Source organism: Strix uralensis, chromosome 2 (genome assembly GCF_047716275.1).
Source record: "Strix uralensis isolate ZFMK-TIS-50842 chromosome 2, bStrUra1, whole genome shotgun sequence".
Classification (NCBI taxonomy): Eukaryota; Metazoa; Chordata; class Aves; order Strigiformes; family Strigidae; genus Strix; species Strix uralensis.
Window position 1 is genome coordinate 137091192 of NC_133973.1, and position 17878 is coordinate 137109069.

The following is a 17878-nucleotide window of genomic DNA, read 5'->3' on the forward strand; positions in this document are numbered from 1 at the left end:
ATTTGCAAGGTTTTCATGTAGGTTATTTTCCTGCCAGCTCAGTGCATTGAATCAGCTTATCCACAGCCAGACAAGCATCACAGAGAGTGTAGCAAGGTGGCCAGTCCCCTTACCTCAAATACATTGTGAAAGTACACCCTGAGGATGCTGCTTCAGTTCCTGAGGCCAAATTTAAGGTCATTTAAGTCAATAAACTCACAGTGTTACCAGAAGATGCAGTCTCGACTTTCCTCCCTTCTCTTTGGCCATGTGTTCCTGAGTACAAGTTCACACCAGGTGGAAACAACCGGGCAGCTCCAAGCAGAAGGGTTTGGTATATTGGTCCCATCAGTGCCTCGTGAAACGATGCCTTCGGCACAAGGTACGTTAGAGAGTGCAGCAAGCCAGAGGACAGAACTACATCTTCCATGGCACTGAGGACTTGCACCTGCCTAAATCAGTGACAAAACCAGGCTCTCAGCCCATCTGATGCACATTCTACAGATGGGGAACTGGGGTCAACAACACTTCTCTACCTCTAAAAGCACTGGTATGTTAACCACAGTTTGTAAGTGGCTCCGACGGTCTGAGAAGGAAGCCATGAAAGTACTTTGGGTGGTTTTAGTACGTAGTCTAAATGATATATCATCAAAATACTATCTCCTGGTACTTGGCTACCAGAAGAGCCTTTGCAGCACGCTGTATTTTACATCAGGAGGGAAGCAAAAGCCTTAGTTCAGAGCGGGTACGTGCTGTATCAAGGGAATGAGCTAAAATTACTGCAAGACACCTACACAAAACTTCTTGCCTTGGAAGAACAGCATCAGGATTTCTGGATTTGGGTGCCAGTGCTTCAGGAATTTGCAGTCACAAAATATAATTGTTGCTCTGTTGAGACGTAGATGCAGATGGCAGCAAAGGGTCTCTTTGTCTTCGAGTTTAATTTGCACGTATCTCAGAGTTGGGATTGTACCTTTTATCATCAACAAGACTGTTTTAGCATCAACAAGAATTTACGGTTAGCTCTTCAGGTAGCAGCTATTGCTTGAGAAGTTATATGGCTGCTAGTAAGAAAATGAGTATCTTATGTCCACTGGGTGCTACTGATTCACATTTTTCTTGCTATGGATGTACCATAGCCAGAAGTAACAGTAATGGGCATAATTCAAACTTTCTAGATGAGTGACCTCACTCCAGAACAGCCCACGCTTATACAGACCCACAGAGCTGACACCTGCAGAAGTTCACATTTATTAACTCTGACAGTGAAGCAGTTTTGAAACTTGTCAAGATATAGAAAATGTGTGTTGCCGTGTTGGTCCTTAAAATTTTCCAATTTTCTTTTCTTTTTAAACCAGAACAAGTTACGAACTTTAAAGACAAAGATCTCCTGCTTTCAGAACTTAATCGAGCAAGCTCGTGTGGCCCTGTTTTCTCCTCCCTCAGGACAGCCTATGCTTCTGGTACCCTGCCAGCATCTTAGGAGGGCAGGCAGAAACTAAAAGCCAAAGAATAAGGCTTTTTTCCCCCAAGGTTCTTCCCACTATCTTTTGGTTAATATAAACACACATACAAAGCAAGAAATATGAAATAACAATAAAAAGGTAATATCATAGGAAGGTCAGATAAAACCTAAAACCGCTGAAGACGCATAAAAGTTCCTCCAGTTGCCACTGTCGGAAGAAAACTCCGTGATTCATAAGCCCCGTGGCTTATCTCAATAGCCAGAAAATCCTGATAACACCAAGACAGACATATTCCAGAATCAATGCCCCCCCTGCCCCAGGAGAAAATTCTGCTGAAGTCCTCTCAGATTTAAAAACAAGATTGTTAACGAAGTAAAGCCCAGCTAATCCTGACTGCCAGCACAGTCCTGGGGAAAGAGGTCTCACAAGGAGATAAGATTCAAATCAAGAGTTTCGCAGATCAAAGGCACCAGTCTGAATTGTAAACCAAAACGAGTAAGACACCAGAATAGTCTCTGCAGCATTGATGTTACACACTTTCTGCGAGAGCCATCTCCATGTGAGCGGAATCATTTGGTGCTGTTCTGAAATCTGGACAAAACTTAAAAGAAAAACACCATATAGGGCACAACGGAGGAACCCAACCAGGCGACCACAAGCACGGGGTCAACAACCTTTTCATTCCTTCATGTGCTGGAGAAGGGGGGAAGTCATGGCTGTGGCATCTCCCAAGGTTTCATTTATCTATCTTCAGAGGCACAGGCATTACCAAGCGTTTTTGCCATATTCCACATGGGAAACTGAGGCACCACTTATGTGGTTTGTGAATTAGAGGGAAATTGGGGGCATGGAAAGAACCAGATGCCAGTCTCCCACGATCTGACCATGAGATCATCATTCACCACTAGCAAAACACTGGTCACAACAAAAAAGGTTGGAGATTTGGGTTCTCTGGCAGAGAGCTCTCCCCTGAAGTGAAAGCACAAGGCTGAACCAGATTATGAATTCATCCAAAAAGTCTCCATCGAAGACAATTCTGTTACGTGGAATTTTGGATGAAAAGGTTAAAGCCAGCAAGGCTGGCCACAAACTGGCTTAAACAGATGTGAGTGAAAAAAGCTTCCCAAGGGCTGAACACAAAACACAGAGCATCAGGCTTTGTTTTGGTAGAAGGGGAAACTATGTAAACCGCAGAGAACAGGAGAGAATACGCACACTGTCGAGCCTACTGACAGAGCCAGAAACGTCAGTGAAGAGCATCAGGAAAGCACGAGAAAGTCAAGGACAGCCAGAGAAACACCCATGGTGTAAGTCACAGAAAAACTCTGCGTGTACGTGTGCGTGCGGGCACGCATGTATTTAGTGCTGGCAGGAAAAAACGACCTTGGAATACCGAGCAAAATGGTCTCCTGCTGTTTGCTTCAGACCGTGTTCGGAAAAACCAGCCTCTGCAAACATGCTCTGTGGATCGGCACGATTGCCTCTGAGAAATACCTGGCTGTCATCGATTTCCTCTTTCAACAGACGATCACAAATATTGGCTAATCACTCTGGTCAAAAGAAGGAACCGTGCATACCGGGAGCAGCAACTCGGTGTCAGCTGGGACTAAGCGGATGAAAAAAAGATTTCAGGGATCCTGGAAAAGAACTGAAAGGAAAGTCTAAGTCAAGTTTGGCAATCTTCGTATGGTGCCATGCCAGGCTTTTTCTTCCCCATGCTACGGCTTGAGTGTGCTAAGAGAAACCTAGCAGGATCTGGTAGCAGCTGCCTCTCAAACAGGCAGGAATCTGCTAGTCAATGGTATCTTGCTTCTACACAAGACAGTGGCTTTTGCTGAACGTAGAGCTCAGGGAGAGTCAGAAACTGCAAGGTGCTGCCTCTTGCAAAGGAGTACCTCAAAATGCTCGATGCTATTAGCCCCGCACCCCGTTCACAGTCTGATTGCACATCCACAGGTTGTTGATCCCCGAGCTAAAACATGCATCCACTGCTAGATGTAAGAGAAGGCAAAAAAAAGGTCATCGAACTGAACAAGGCTGCATGACGGATGAAAATATTTGGATTTGAGTGATGGAACAATATTGCAGGGAACAGAGAGATCATGAATTGCAGAGCCAGCATCTTTCCAACTAATAAGACACCTTCCCAGATGAAACTGCTGATGCATCCAGGAAAGGAATAAGCTAAACACAAGAGAAGGACACTTCGAAGGGGAAATGAGGTTCAAAGTCAGACAAGAGCGTCCATAAAGAAAATGAATTTTCTATTGCTATATATGGGTGCGAGGAGTCTGCATAACAAGCAGGAACAAATAAAATCCTGACCGGCAATAAGAAAAAAAAAAAAAAAGATCTGGTGCGATGAGTGTGTGACTGGACTTTAAAATCATTAGTTCAACGGTGGCCAGATATGAAAGGGAAGTGGTGGCTGCAGTATAGCCCTACAAAGAGGGGGAAAAAAAAGGCTCACCTCTTTGACAGTTATCAGTACCGCAGAAGAACTGAATTTCCAGGGCAACTCGGCAGTGACTCGGTGTGTTTTAATGGGTGAAGCCCAGGAGGAGGTTCTGGGAAGCCCCCAGACAGGGAGCAGGGTACATGAACTCTATAGGCACGTAAAAGAGGAAAAAAAGATGTGGGGTTCCAGTCGAGACAGGAGGGGTACGGAAACTCTCACGCAGCAAGTGATTATAGGGGATTAGTTTCCCAAAATGCTAGGTGACAATTTATAACACAAAGTAACTATTTTGGACCTCATTACAAGCAATAAAGCTGCGGTAATCACTGGACTGGAAATCTTGACAGCGGAGAAAAAGAACAGACTCACATTTAAATATATCTAAGTCTAGTAATTCAATCAAGATTGCAGAATGTCTTGATTTAAATAATTGATTTTAACTTGTATGACGTTTGTAGTTTTTAGTTATCATCTTAATGAAATATCAACATAATGAAAACAGGCATCACTTAAGATGTTGATTTTTCACAAATACAACTTAGCAGAGGAAAAATTAAGGAATTTGCATATAGATGATCCACTTATATTCACTCACAAAGTTTCAAAATGCTTTTGGGATCAAAAAGGAAATAGCTACAAAGAAGAGTTTGGAAAAGCTAAAACAAATCAGAGATTTAACTCCCCCTGCAATCAATGGGAAGATACTAGAAAAATTATTAAGCAACCTATATAAAAGCAAGTACGGGATAAAGCACAAAAATGAAACAACACTGACGCGTCAAGATCAAATTGTGTCAAACGAAAATAGCCTGGTGAAACTCAATAAAGACAAGTGCAAGAGCAGCGTACGCTGCGCAGGTGGAGAATAGCTAGCTAGGCTGCTGGACAAGAGAAAATAACCTAGAGAGTATGTTGTATCAGAAATTAATGTAAGTCAACAATACAAGAGATTTAAAAAAAAAAAAAAAAGAGGCAATTCAGATTGTTTTAATAGAGTGCCACATGGAAAATAGCATTACTTCATTTTATACAACACTGACAAGGCCACAGAGTACCGAGTCTGTGTACGGAGAGAAGTAAACACATCAGAGTACAGAGGAAAGCTGCAAAAATAATAAAGAGATTTGGAAACAATATGATCCATGAGAAGAGATTAAAGGACCGTGTTCAGCCTAGAGGAAAGAAAACTGAAGGAGAACATAACACACTCCCATCAGTAACAATGGAGACAACAGGGATGGGTTATTTTGCACATCCTCTGGAGTGAAGCAAAGTGTCTTTATTTGCCAGAGAAATAAGATATGGGAAAAGCTTTTCACTAAATTGGTTAATCACCCACTACCTAAGGAGGCTGGGTACCTCCTAAACTGGAAGATTTTAAGGAAAAATTAGAAATATATTTGCCAGGGATGCTCTAGAGACACTTCATCTTGTCTCAAGGAGGGGAAAGGACTGAAAAGTCTCCCAGGGTCTCTGCATTTCAGCACGAGAAGGTGCCTCAGAGGACCAGGCTGTTGAACCTGAGAGTCCTCAAAGAATCCTCTAAAGAGCCCCAACATTTCTGAGACCACGAGGCTTCATCTTCAGTATTTTTTTGAATGTAGGAGAAAATTTGGAAGACAAACCCTTCTAACATGACAACATCAGGGGAGGGCAAAAAGAAGACTCAAGTAACTATCAGGCTCTGGACAAAATAAGGGAAAACTCAAACAGACTTGACCTAGACTTAAAAAGGACAGGAACAAAATTAATGACAGCGCAATGTTATGGAAAATAGGCCTTGTCAAACAAAGCAGCTTTCGTTCTTAGATGAGATTCAAAAGCAGGTTGATAAAGGTAACTGCTGCAATGTAACAGGCAAACTTTTGTTGAGCACGACATCTTGATTAAAAAATTACCACTCTTACTATGTCAACAAAGCACGCTAAATGGATTTCGAGTTGGCCAACTGACAGATAACTAAAAGCAGTCATCCGTGGAAAACGGCTGTCAACAAAGTTAGCTGTAGTAGGGTTCTGCTGGGCTCGATACGGAGCTGGGTTCTATTCACAAGAGGTCCATTATAGATCCGAAAATTAATATAATCACGGACAAGATCTGCGAATGGTCCTCTGGATGACAGATGAAGAGGACAGGCCCACCAGACACAGCAATTTGGACTGCAAAAGCCACTCAGATTTAAATACAGCCAAATGCAAGGTAATACATCCAGAAAACAAAATCTGAAAGCCAGAGACCTTGAAACAAAATCTGAGATACTGCCAGGCAAGAAATTGTCACTTCCCAGCTCAATGTCACATGTTTAACTTACCCAAAATAAAAGCTGAAAGACCACTCGATTACGGAATTGTGAGTTCCCTCCAACAGAAAAAGTTATTGGGTATCAAAGGACCCTTTAATTTAGCCAAGAAAAGGCTTTTGGAAGCAATAGTTAGAAACTAATTCAAATTAGGCCTTATTTTTTTAATCAGAGACAGTAATTACTTGCTGAAAATATATCAAGAGAAGCAGCAGATTCTTCATGACTTGAGATCTTCAAACTAAGACTGACTGTCCTGGTAGAAGGTAAACAGCAGCCCAAAATAAATAGTCATTAGGCTCCTTTTCCAGTGAAAATCCAAGTGGTTTTGAGGAGGTCAGTCTAATTAAGCCTTAAGCTCTAGGAGCCCTCTTCTAAGTCCATACAGAGAGCCACCAACACAGCATCTGAGCACATGCCAACAGCACACAAAGCAAAGCAAATCCATCTCCTGGGCTCTGCAGAGGGAGAAGTAGCACAGCATCTGACCCAACCTTGCTGTGCACTGTCAGCAAGAAACCTCCAGGCTCCTTTTTTCCATGGTGAAAACAGAGATAGTATATCTACGCACGAGGATCTTGCAAGGCTTAATCCAGGGAGGTCTGCAAAGACCTTCCAAGAAGCTTGGACAGCTGCAGGTCACCATGGTAGAGTCAGCATCAGAAAGGAAAGGGGTCACCACTTGGACCACCTTCGCAGTGGTGCTGTGGAAGAGAGGGAGAGAACAACATGCTTCGTGCTGGACACTTGGCTAAACGGCAATCCAGAAGCAACCAAGAACTCTGAGGGTTTTATGCCTGCTCTTCAGAAGTTGTTTGTAACATAAAATGAGGGCTTTGATTCACAAACCAGCAAAAACTCTAGATAACACCGATCTGCTGTAAAACTCTCCATCGTTTTACAAAGCCTAAAGCAATTTAAGCCATTATTTCTTGATGGTAACACGAGCAAACACATATGTAAAATCAAACTCCAGGAATTCTGAAAGAAAAGCTGAAACTCAGATCAGAACAGATATGATACCACATATATCTACTGAGCCCAAAACACGAGTCTACTACCACAGAAGGAGTCAGCTCAAACCAAATATCTTCTCTACAACTTCAATTTGTGTGTATGCGTGTTATACACAGTGAAAAAATTCTTATGAAAAGAAATATTTTATTGAGCTTCCAAATTAGATCACATCATATTCAGAAGACTCAGCTATCCAGGAAAGTCCAGCAGCTGGGTTTCAGACGCCACAGTAGAAAGAAAAAGAAACCATTTCTCAAATTTATGGCACTGCATTTTAAGACTTCAAAAATTCTGTTGTGACTGTAAATCAAACCAAGAACCAACCTGAGCTTTAACCAATTTCCCTTGCGTTGGTTTCACCTCTCACTTGCCCCACAATAAGAGGCAAGGATGACCGATGGGAGAGCATCTAGGTGACCCGGTTCTCGTGGCCAAGTGACCACCCTCTGAACACAGCACTGGCCACTCTAGGACAAGAGTAGGGGATGCGTAAGACAAGTCTGATTTCTTCCTCCAGACAACCACAAGGCCAAACGGAATTCTTATTCTAGCTGCTGTTGAACCTGAAAAATATGTGAAATGCCGTAGTTTTTGCAAAAACCATTAAATGTCTCATTAAGTGATGACATACACAGGAAGCTGAAGAAAAATATTTGCAGAATAAACTACTACAGAATAAACATTCATATAGGGACCTATTCCAAAGGAATTGCACTTGAAATGCTCACAAGCTTAATTCAAAATACTTTCCAATGGGGACAAGTCCTTCGAGCCTGCCTGTCCATATAGACACTATATTCATCTTGGTTGAAAAATCATCAGCAATTGTAATGAGTGATCTTACTTTGTCCACCTAAATGGTAGGAGAAGATCAAACATGCTTGGAGACTTCCTTCAGTTAGGGCCAAGTATCTCTAGAAACAGGTTACGCCAAGTAGTACCCATCTAGGGACATTTAAACAAGTCACCTCCAACTCTGTCCTGTCAATAACACAAAACAAGGTGTCTCGTGTAAAAAAAAAATATATATACATACACACACACACACATTTGCACACACAGAACACCATTAATTTAAAAACCTTGTATCGAACAGGATGACCCACAGAACAGGAAGAGACTTATCTATTGGGACTGAAAAAAGTCTTAGGAGTTTGTTATGAATAACCACATAAATCCCCTTGTCCATTAAAAAAGCAAGTTGTCATCGCCTACAAATTCAAGTAGGAAGAACTGAAAGGAAAATGGGGAAAAAGCAGACCACGCTCAGAACTTCTCACTAGTCTCCAGGATGTATTTCCAACATCAAAATGATAAAACCCACACGTTATCAAATTTAGAGAGTTGGGTATCTAACGCCAAAGAAAGCAAAAGCCCAAATACTGTGCTTTAATTCATGGCAGATAAACTAAAGAGTCTGATGCCATAAAAGAGGCAGATCTTTTTTATTAAGTTCTACAGCAAATTAGAAGCAAGAAAAAAATCCCTGCAGAACCCGAACTGTTATGGTCTATTTTAACTTTTGCTGCAGTTTGCAATCTTTATCCATTTTATCAAAGAATTAGACATGCCTAGCAGGCATGATGGCATCTATTCTTTTTTTGCCAGTTTAGTTCTTTTTCTCTCATAAAATACTCTAAGCTTGTCTTCAATAATCCTCCCAAATCCCTAACCCTTGCTAAGACAAGGAAGGCAAAAATGTTCAGCCTACAAATACACTCCAGTATTAATCTTCCTATTGAGAAAGTTATCATATAAAAGCTATGATAAATCCTATTTTTCTGCTCTGACTTTTAATTTTCCCACCTTTCAGTTTTCCACGTAACCGTTTCACTCAAGGAGAGGAAGGAAAGACAGGGGGAAAGTACAGCCAAATACAAAACAGCGTTTCCAACAGAGGACAAGGAACGTGGTTCTTCAGCTTTTACAAATCCTACGGCGATAACCTCCTAAATGGTTTGCTGGAGAGCATCAACAGACCCACATTTTTCCCTCCCAGAAAGCACACAAGTCACTTGAAATTCCTTTGCAGTGCTCAGGGTCTTCAACACATCCATAGTAAACAAAACTCAGAGGAACTTTTTAAAAATTATTCAAGCCCCACTCACACTGTGAGGAAACCATCATCCTCAACAGAACCTCGTTCCCTATATGGTTCTTTAAAAAATAAACTATTATGCCATGAATGTCATCGTCATCACTTCCCTTAGGGTTCCAGCAGGAAAGAGGGAAGAAATAGAAGGTTTACTTCAATACAAGCACGACGAACCATGTCACCTGCTTTCAGACTGAGAGGCAATGAGAAAGAGATTTTAGAAAAATAGATAAATAACAAAACACTCATGTTTGAGTGAAGTTATATATTAAAAATCTATCTGGAAATGACTCCGATTTGTGTATTCATGTTCCTGCTTGGAGCCCAAGACCCCAAAAAAATGGCCTGGTTCTCAAAAGTTGCTTCATACTCAAGAGCTTCCACAAATTTCAGAAGATCTGCAAATGCTGGATATTTCCTAAGAGCTGGATCTTCCCTGACTAGGATCTTAGTTATGGGTCTGGGATTCTTGCTTCTGACACCCATCACAAAGCACACCTGCCTCTCAACAGAAGAAAACCCTGAAAATTCACAACTCTTTCTGCTGCTTCCGATTCAACCCAAGTAAATAAACACAAAATCCCACATCAAGATTATCCACCCGACAAAGCAAAGCATCAATACACCAGAACACAACAATACACAATATATACCCTCGACATGTTGTTCCAAAATCAGCGAGACGAACAAGCACTTACTTCCTATTGATTTTTACATGAGGGCCATCAACTACCACCCCCATAATATTTCCAAGCTCTTCCCCACCTGCTCCAAACTTCTCCCAAACTCCCTCTTTTCTCTGGGTTTGGCAAAGGACCACACGTCCTCCAGCTGCACGTGACCTAACCAGCCAGCGAGATGCTGTCTCCTAGAAAAATAAGGGGAACTGTTCCCTGGGTAGAAGCTCTGATTTTATTCTCTCCCCTCTGCCCAGCAGTCAACTTTCTCAAAACTTAAAAAAAAAAAAAAAAAGCTAGATTGTCTTCTACACCTATGCACTTTGATCCACATTTCAAAGGGCCAAAGGGAGTGCAGAATTACTGGTGGGCAGGTAGATAGCGTGGCCACATCACCCTTACCTCCTCAAGAAATCAGGTTTACATGAATTCGCATAAACATAGCAACACCACTGACATTTTCCTCTCATATTTAGGGATATCAATGTTTTAAACACCAAAATAGGAACAGAATGATTCAGTTGAGTGGAAGAACAAGAAGGTAACACAATTTAGTCACCTCTGGAGAACTGCATCCGTTTGACTGGCAGGTAGTCAAGTCACATGGAAGTAATTCTTGAAAATTTATTCCCAAAGAAATGACAGATTAAGAGCCAATATTTTTTAATTCAAAGACCTAAAAGACCGTCAAAAGGCAAAAAATGGATAGGTGGATTTTATTTATTGTCACTGAAACAAAATTCTTCATCTATTTATTGAGAGATGCATGATGGCATACAAGAATCCAGTATCATCAGACGGGACTAATTGATTTGCATTTGAAATCAGCAAAAAAAATGCTGTTTATGTAGTTTGGAAAAATACTGTAGACTACAAGAACACTTATTCAATCATTTTGGATCGAATATTTCTACGGATGGAACATGATGACTTACGGATTTCAAGCAGCAAAATTGCATCTAATTGATTAGAAAGATCACGGTACATTAAGAAACGAGACCAACGTGAATGGTTACGAACCTCTCCTTCACAGCCAGCTTCTCCTCAGACACACGATCTCGCCCGCAAATAAATCAAAGACGCCACTGTACAAAAATTACCTCGTTTGCACTTTGAAAGCGATGCGAGAGTCACTCCTCCCCGAGCACGCTGGCTAATAACACAGTTCTCTCGGGGATGCTTCAAATACTTCTTTGTCGTACCAGCGTTGGGAGGAGGAGATTGGCAGGACATCGTACGCCTCTCGCCTCGTGACAAGGGTCAGTCCGAGCACCTCCACGGCGCGAGGAGACGGCGCTCAAGCATCCACAGAAGCCCGAGGAAAAGCCAGCCGAGCGGAGCACTGTCCAGCCGCACGTCAGCGAGCGCGAGGGGAGCTAATTCGGGACCGAAACGCACACTTAAGAACGCCGCGGTTTAAGGAGAGGCTTTATGAATTGCAGAGGAAACAGAAAGTACACGGAGCACTTGTGCTACGGAAAGGGAAATCGGGGGCCTCTGCAGATACAATCAAGCCCAAAAGGCATGACTGGAAGACAAATGAAGATCATAATCCGGACTGAAGGAAAGAGTGAGCTCAGAAAGGAAGATATAAAAGTTGTATTTCCCTTCTGACAGCCTCATCAACTGCTACCAACCGCTTGAGCTGGAAATCAGCAGAGCTCCTGGGTGGAAGCGTGGAGGTTTCTAACTACCAGAGGATAAAGGTCTGAAATACTCCTCTGCCACAGGCAGCAGCAGAAAAACACCTGCGTTTAAAATAAGATTGAATTATGTTTAAGCCACGGTCGCTGGCTTTCACGGCAGGTAGGACTTGGTGACCCAGGAGCTCCATCCCAGCTGTGAACATCCTGCTTCCCAGAAGAGGAGCCAGTGCCAATCTCACGGTGGTCGCCTTTGAAAACTTACCAAAAGCAGACACTAACCTGGATTAAACACGTTTCCCTCGCCTAAAGTGGCTGCATTTGCACCTATGCATCCAGACCGAGGTTCACAAGCTCTTCTAGACAGATCAGATTGAGTCAATTTAGACTCAATTTAATTATCCTTTTAATTATGGTTTCAGTTGAGGTACTGAAGGCCTTTCACAGAAATGCTTCTCCGAAACATTTTCACTTGCCTGAGAAATGTTTTCAGGAACACCAAGAGCAGTGTCACCTTTCTCTTCTGTTTGTCCGCGTTATCTGTGCGGTGGGTTACCGATACAGGGAGCATGAAAACTTAACTGCAAAGAAGGGTTTTAAACCCCTAAATAGTTCACCTACTGCAATGCAGACTTATCATTGAATTTGGCAGATGAATATCACCAAAGATCAGGAAGGATCTCTACAGTATGTTCTCCCTAAATGACCATATCCCATAGTTATTTCACATTAATTTTGAAGCAATACAGGTGTATCATTTACGTTTCTCACTCCAAGCAATATTTCCCATTACTGAACAATTCCAAAACACCTTCATGGCATGCAGTCATTTTGCTTCCCATCCCTTTGTTCCAAAGGAGAAGGGTTATATATCTACCTCTCCAAAAATGTGTGTCTTTACTAACAGCCAGAGATTTTCACCTGCTAAAGAGTATACAAAAAAACTCACACACCTGAACAATAATATCTGAAATGCTTAGCACACATTCACTAAAATGAAAGGCCACTATAAGCATATCATTTGGGAGAGAGAGATTCCTTCTGAAAAATGTAAACATTTGCTTTGGTAAAAAAAAAAAAAGTTTAGATGCGTAACTAGGTAAGTTGATATTTGCAACTTCCAGAACAAAAGTTAATCAGATTTAATACATATTTAATCCAAAAAGTACATTGCTAAGTGATACCAGTCCTTTTAATGACTACATACATCTAGCATGAATAAATATTCACACCATAATTGTTGGCTGGGGTTTTTTTTAATGTACTCAACCATAAAGGTCAAGAGAATCCATGAAACAGTTAAAATTCAAAATCAAAATCAGAAAGAACTAAAAAAAAAAAAAGCATTTCGCCTCCTAATACTAATTTTCTTTTTCTTTACATTGCTCAACATCACTCCTCAATTTGAGTTCTAATCAACAACCACTTCACAGTTAACATTTCATGAAATAATGCGGTTGATGCAATCAAGTCCAGCAAAATGTTTCCCTAAAGATGTTTCCATCATTCACATTCCTTAAAAAAAAAAAAAGGGGGGAAAAAAAAAAAAAAAAAAAGCTTTAGCTTCCTTCATCGCTGTTTAACAGCAAGAATAAACACACCACTGCATCTTAAATCATATTTTGATTAAAACATAAATAGAATCACTTGGGGTTTCTTTCTGGTTAGGACAACATGCCTTTGTCCAGGAGAGGGGGGAAAAAAAAAATCCTCAACCTGCTCATTTTTCTACATTTGACAGTATTCAGCTCTAAATGAATGCCTTTTGAATGAAATTCAGTCTATGGAAATACAAGCCATAACCTGAAAGCTTATCATCACAATGTGTAGGGGGGGGGGAAAAAATCCCCCCCAAAATCCAACACAGTACAAAACCTTTTTTTGATAATGAATATTTATTTCATTTCCATACTTCGAGGCTCCTCCGCTTTCTATAAAGGACTGAAGCCAAGCACCTTTTTGGCATTATTAATCCACAATATAGCGATGGGCTTCATTGCCCTGAAAACCACAATGCCAGTAACAAAGTAGTCAAGCAATTATTACCAAAAATAAACCCCCAAAGAAAGAAAATAACGACCCCTTTCATAAAAATGAATAGAACACACTATTTTACATAGCCAGAAAAAATAACGCCGCCTTACATTTCACAACCTTGCGCTCTCTGCTTTCAGGCTACAGATGTTACCCGCTGACATCCCCCCCTCTCATCAAAACTGGGCCATTTTCAAACCCCCCGCAAAGGGGAGCGGGACGGGGGAGACGGCCACAACTCGGCCCTTCCCATCCCATAAAGTTGCTGGCGGGCTCGTTAATATTCCCCTATATCGCTCCCGCCGTCGTCGTCCCCACGTGCCCCTCTCGATATTTTCGGTGGGGACGCGGGGAAGCGGTGGCATCCCCCATCTCTGGGGGTGCACCCCACAGCCCCAAGCCCCACACCGACATCTCCTGAGGGTTCAGAGCTGGACACACGCAGAAGAAAATCACCCGTGAGCCCGGTCACTCCATTTCCCTTCTTCCACACGAAGAGAAGGTGAAACTTGGCTTGGACCCGGCGGTGGCGGCTCCTTGGCGGGTTCTCCGTGGACCCAAGCACCCCGAAAGGCGGCTGGTGAGGGGACCCGAGGCCTCCCCCGACCCCCTGCCCATCGCCGTGCCCCCCACGCCCAAACCTGGGAGCGTCGAGCGCACTCATCCCCCGTGGGGCTGAAGGCAAATCCCGCCACCGAGGCTGAGGGAGGACAACAGGCTCTGGGGGGGCAACAGGCTCCGGGCGCTGGGTCTGCCCCCCCCCCCCCAACCAGGGCGGTGGTCTCCCCTTCCCACCGGCTCGGGCTCTTCTGCCACGCGTGACCCTCACCCTCGAGGGGGCCACGTACAGCCCCGTGCTGAGAGGATGCTCCCCCCCGCCCTCCTCCCCGCTCCCCTCCACGGCCGCCCCCGGCCCTGTCCCCTCCGGGGGGACTCGCAGCCAACACCCCCCCCGCTCCGTCGTCGTCGTTGTCCCCTCACCGCCCCCCCCCCACCTCCGCTGTCACCCGCCGCCTCCCACCCGCCGTCCACAGCCCCCCCTCAGCGCCGCCGCTGCCGGCCGCCCTCCGGGGGTCCCCCCCTCACCTGCGGCTGCTCGGGCGGCGGCGGCGGCGTCCCCTCTGCCGGTGCGGCGGCGGCAGCGCGCTCCCCCTCCTCCCGCTGCCTGCTCCGCGGCTCCTGCCTCTGCCCGCAGCCGCCAGCCGGTGGGGGAGGGGGCGGCGGCGGCGGCGGGCGGGCGAAAGGGGGGGGGGGGGGGGAGTACCAGCGGGACCGTTACAGCCGCCGTGAGGACTACCGCTCCCGGCATGCCCCGCGCGCCGCCGCCGCTGCTCAGCGCCGGCCGCCCTCCGCGGGGCACGCTGGGTAATGTAGTCCTCACGGCGGGAGGGGAGGGAGCTAGGGCCCGGGCGGGCGCGGTGCACGCTGGGAAGGTGGAGTGCGGCCGCGCTGCCTGCTGGGAGCTGTAGTGCGGCGGGACGCTGTGAGGGCGGGGGAGGCGCGAGGCATGCCGGGAGTTGTAGTGCGGCGGGGCATGGCGGGAGTTGTGGTCCGGGCGGGCTGAGGGGAGGCCGCGGGCCGTGGCGGGGAATCCCCACCGGGCCGTGCAAGGCGGGGTTCCGCCGGCCCCGGAGACGGTCCCGCGGGTCGCCCGGTGAGAGCCGGGCCACAGGCCCGCGGCGGGAGACGGGGGGAGAGCCTCAGGGCCCGGCCTTGGCCTGCTCCCCCCCCCACCCCCAGCGACTCCCACCGCCTCCTCCTCCTGCCGTGGCCTGGCTTTGCCCCGTCTCCTCACACCCCAAACCAGCCCCTCGCCCCTTTCCCCGCCAGCAGCCCATTCTGCTGCACCCCCCCCGCAAAAAAAAAAAAACCCTCCTCACCCTCCCTCTCCAGTGCTGGCAGCAGTGGGGTGCAGACCCCAGCCTGGGCCTGCTCCCTTCCCTGCTGAAACCCTGTGCCCCACATTCGGGGGGGGCAGCCACCCCCTCAATATTTGGGGAAGGCAGGTGCTGGTCCCCCATGGCCCAGGAAGGGGGAAAGGGCCCTTCTCCGGGAACTCCAACGAGCACTTTAATTTTTCATGCAGGAACGAACGGGTGTGAAAAATTCACAGGAAACCTTCTAGGAGGGACCAGCAGCACCCACTGGTGTACAGCTACGAGGTGGGTGCAAACCGTCACTGCGGCTCAGCGGCCTGGTTTTAAGGCGGGAAAGGAGTATTTTGGGGAAATGCTGGTATCTGGGAGGTGGAGAATTAAATTCCTATGGGTCTTCACCCAGGGTCTGACACCAACAGGGGTGCATCCCCAAATCCCCTCCTCAGTCCCTCACAACACTCATTGCTGTTTGAAGGATTTTGCTTTTTGTGAAGATTTGTGCTGGTGATTCTGTTTCCCGAGCGACTGATGTCGAACACCCCCCTGTGGAATCAGGGAATTGGGACAGGGGTGTCCCAGGGGTGGCAAGGGTTGTACCCACACTGCTCGTTTCAGTTTCTCACCCCCCCCTGCACATGCCAGAGTGTTGTGAAAACTGTGTCAAAGGAAACATTTCTCCTTGCACGTTTCTCCCACAGGGTTCAGGATGCTGGTGGCACCGTGCTCAGCCAGAGTGATGCCCAATGGTGTAAAAGGAGCCTCCAGCAGGATTTGGGGGCTCTTTAACAGCCCACCGTGGGGGTTTTATCCCCCCTGCAAGCCAGGTACCGACCCGTCCCAACAGCAGATGTGTATTAGTAAGAGAAAGAGCAAAAGTTGGGGTGTCCTCACCCGTGACTCTCCCTGGGTTCAAGCACAGGGACAGCGGGTCTGAACCCCCAGAGCTTCTGTCCATCTGCCTCCACAGCAGGAGGAGACAGGGGAGACCCACTGGGGGAGACGCCAGTTTCCTACGGCACATGAGACATGGGAAGAGTTTCAAAAATCCTTTGTTTCATACCCAAAACCCAAGGCTTTGGCTGGGATGGGGTGGGAGGATCTCCACCAGACACCGAGCCACCGCTCTGTGACAGCTTCTTGCTGTAACAGTCGCCCGGGTGAGACACAGACAGAGCCCAGCTGGAGGAAAAACAAACTGGAAGTTTCAAAGTCCATCTCTTTTACTGAGCAGCACCCGACTGGTATGGAAAATGGGGTGAAATCTGTGATGTGGCTCCCCTGAGCGAGGGGCTGAGTCTGTTCCCACGTTGCATCCTCTCCCCTCTCCCACCTGAGCAGCTTCGCCAGCTGGAAATAACCTCCTGGCTCCTCAGGTCACTGTTTCCACCCAGCATACCCCCAATTTATTCCATCTAACCACAAAAAACACCCCAGTTTGCAAAAAATAAATAAAACAAGCCCCCAGAAATCCCACACCAGCATCATTTTCTTTCCCAGAGGAAAGCAGAGCGATTTGGGGGCACGTTTTACCGGTCCCGCGTTCGATTTGCAATCCGCGACGCTGCCGGTTCAGCCCATCCATCGCAAACACGTGGGCTGCGTTGATGTTTGCTCCCTGGGGGTTTTATTTCTACCCTCTTATTTTTTTTTTTTTTTGTTCTCGTTATTTCCCTCCTCTCCTTCTTAGAATAAACTTGATGCCTTCTCTGCCAGTCGACCGGAGGCTGCAGCCAAGCAGAACCCATTAGTGCAGCGCTATAGATTTTCGACCCCCTGAAAATCTGCTGCCATTTTAAATAGAGCATCTATTTATTTCACTCGGCAGCGTGTCCTTTTGCTGTCAAGGAGACAAATTATTCCGGTCCTGTGGCAGAGCTCACGATAATGTGGCAGAAAAGCTTTGAGAACAATTTATACCAAACTGTGGCATACGTCTACCTACAGAGGGGCAGCCCAATACCAGTGGATACCCCAGATTAAATCCAAATTTCAGCCCAAATCCTTTCCAAAGGGAACTTTTTTATTAATTCATTGCAGAACAAATTATCTGGCCCAACCCCTCATTTCCAAACGGGCATCTCTGAAATATTTAACACGACCAGGATGTTTTGCAGCCCAAGAACCAGCGTGGAGGGATGCGCGGGGCTGCGTGTGCGTGCCCCGGTCGATGGGGCGACTGCAATTTAACTCTTTTGTAATCAACCTGCGTGCAGCTGGATTAATTTAATTCCTTCTGCTATTCGCCACAGTAAAGCCAGCACTGGAGGGAAGGAAGGGAAAGGGCGGGAAAGGGCTTTGCATTGAGAAGCCTGCTGGAATAGTTGAGGTTTTTT

General features: G+C 45.8%; 1 protein-coding gene across 5 annotated transcripts in view; it reads right to left on the reverse strand.

Annotated features, from left to right (window-relative positions):
- Nucleotides 1-14909, reverse strand: part of FAM168A (family with sequence similarity 168 member A) — a 226631-nt gene extending 211722 nt beyond the window's left edge. For 2 of the 5 annotated variants that reach the window (XR_012627778.1, XM_074860545.1), the window contains exon 1: nucleotides 14755-14870. The gene's annotated coding sequence lies outside the window, so the exon portion shown is untranslated. Of the gene's footprint in view, nucleotides 1-11011; nucleotides 11029-11091; nucleotides 11108-14754 lie in introns of those variants that run through there. The other 3 variants (XM_074860549.1, XM_074860547.1, XM_074860546.1) reach the window with 3 other exon arrangements.
- Nucleotides 14910-17878: the final 2969 nt, after the last annotated feature.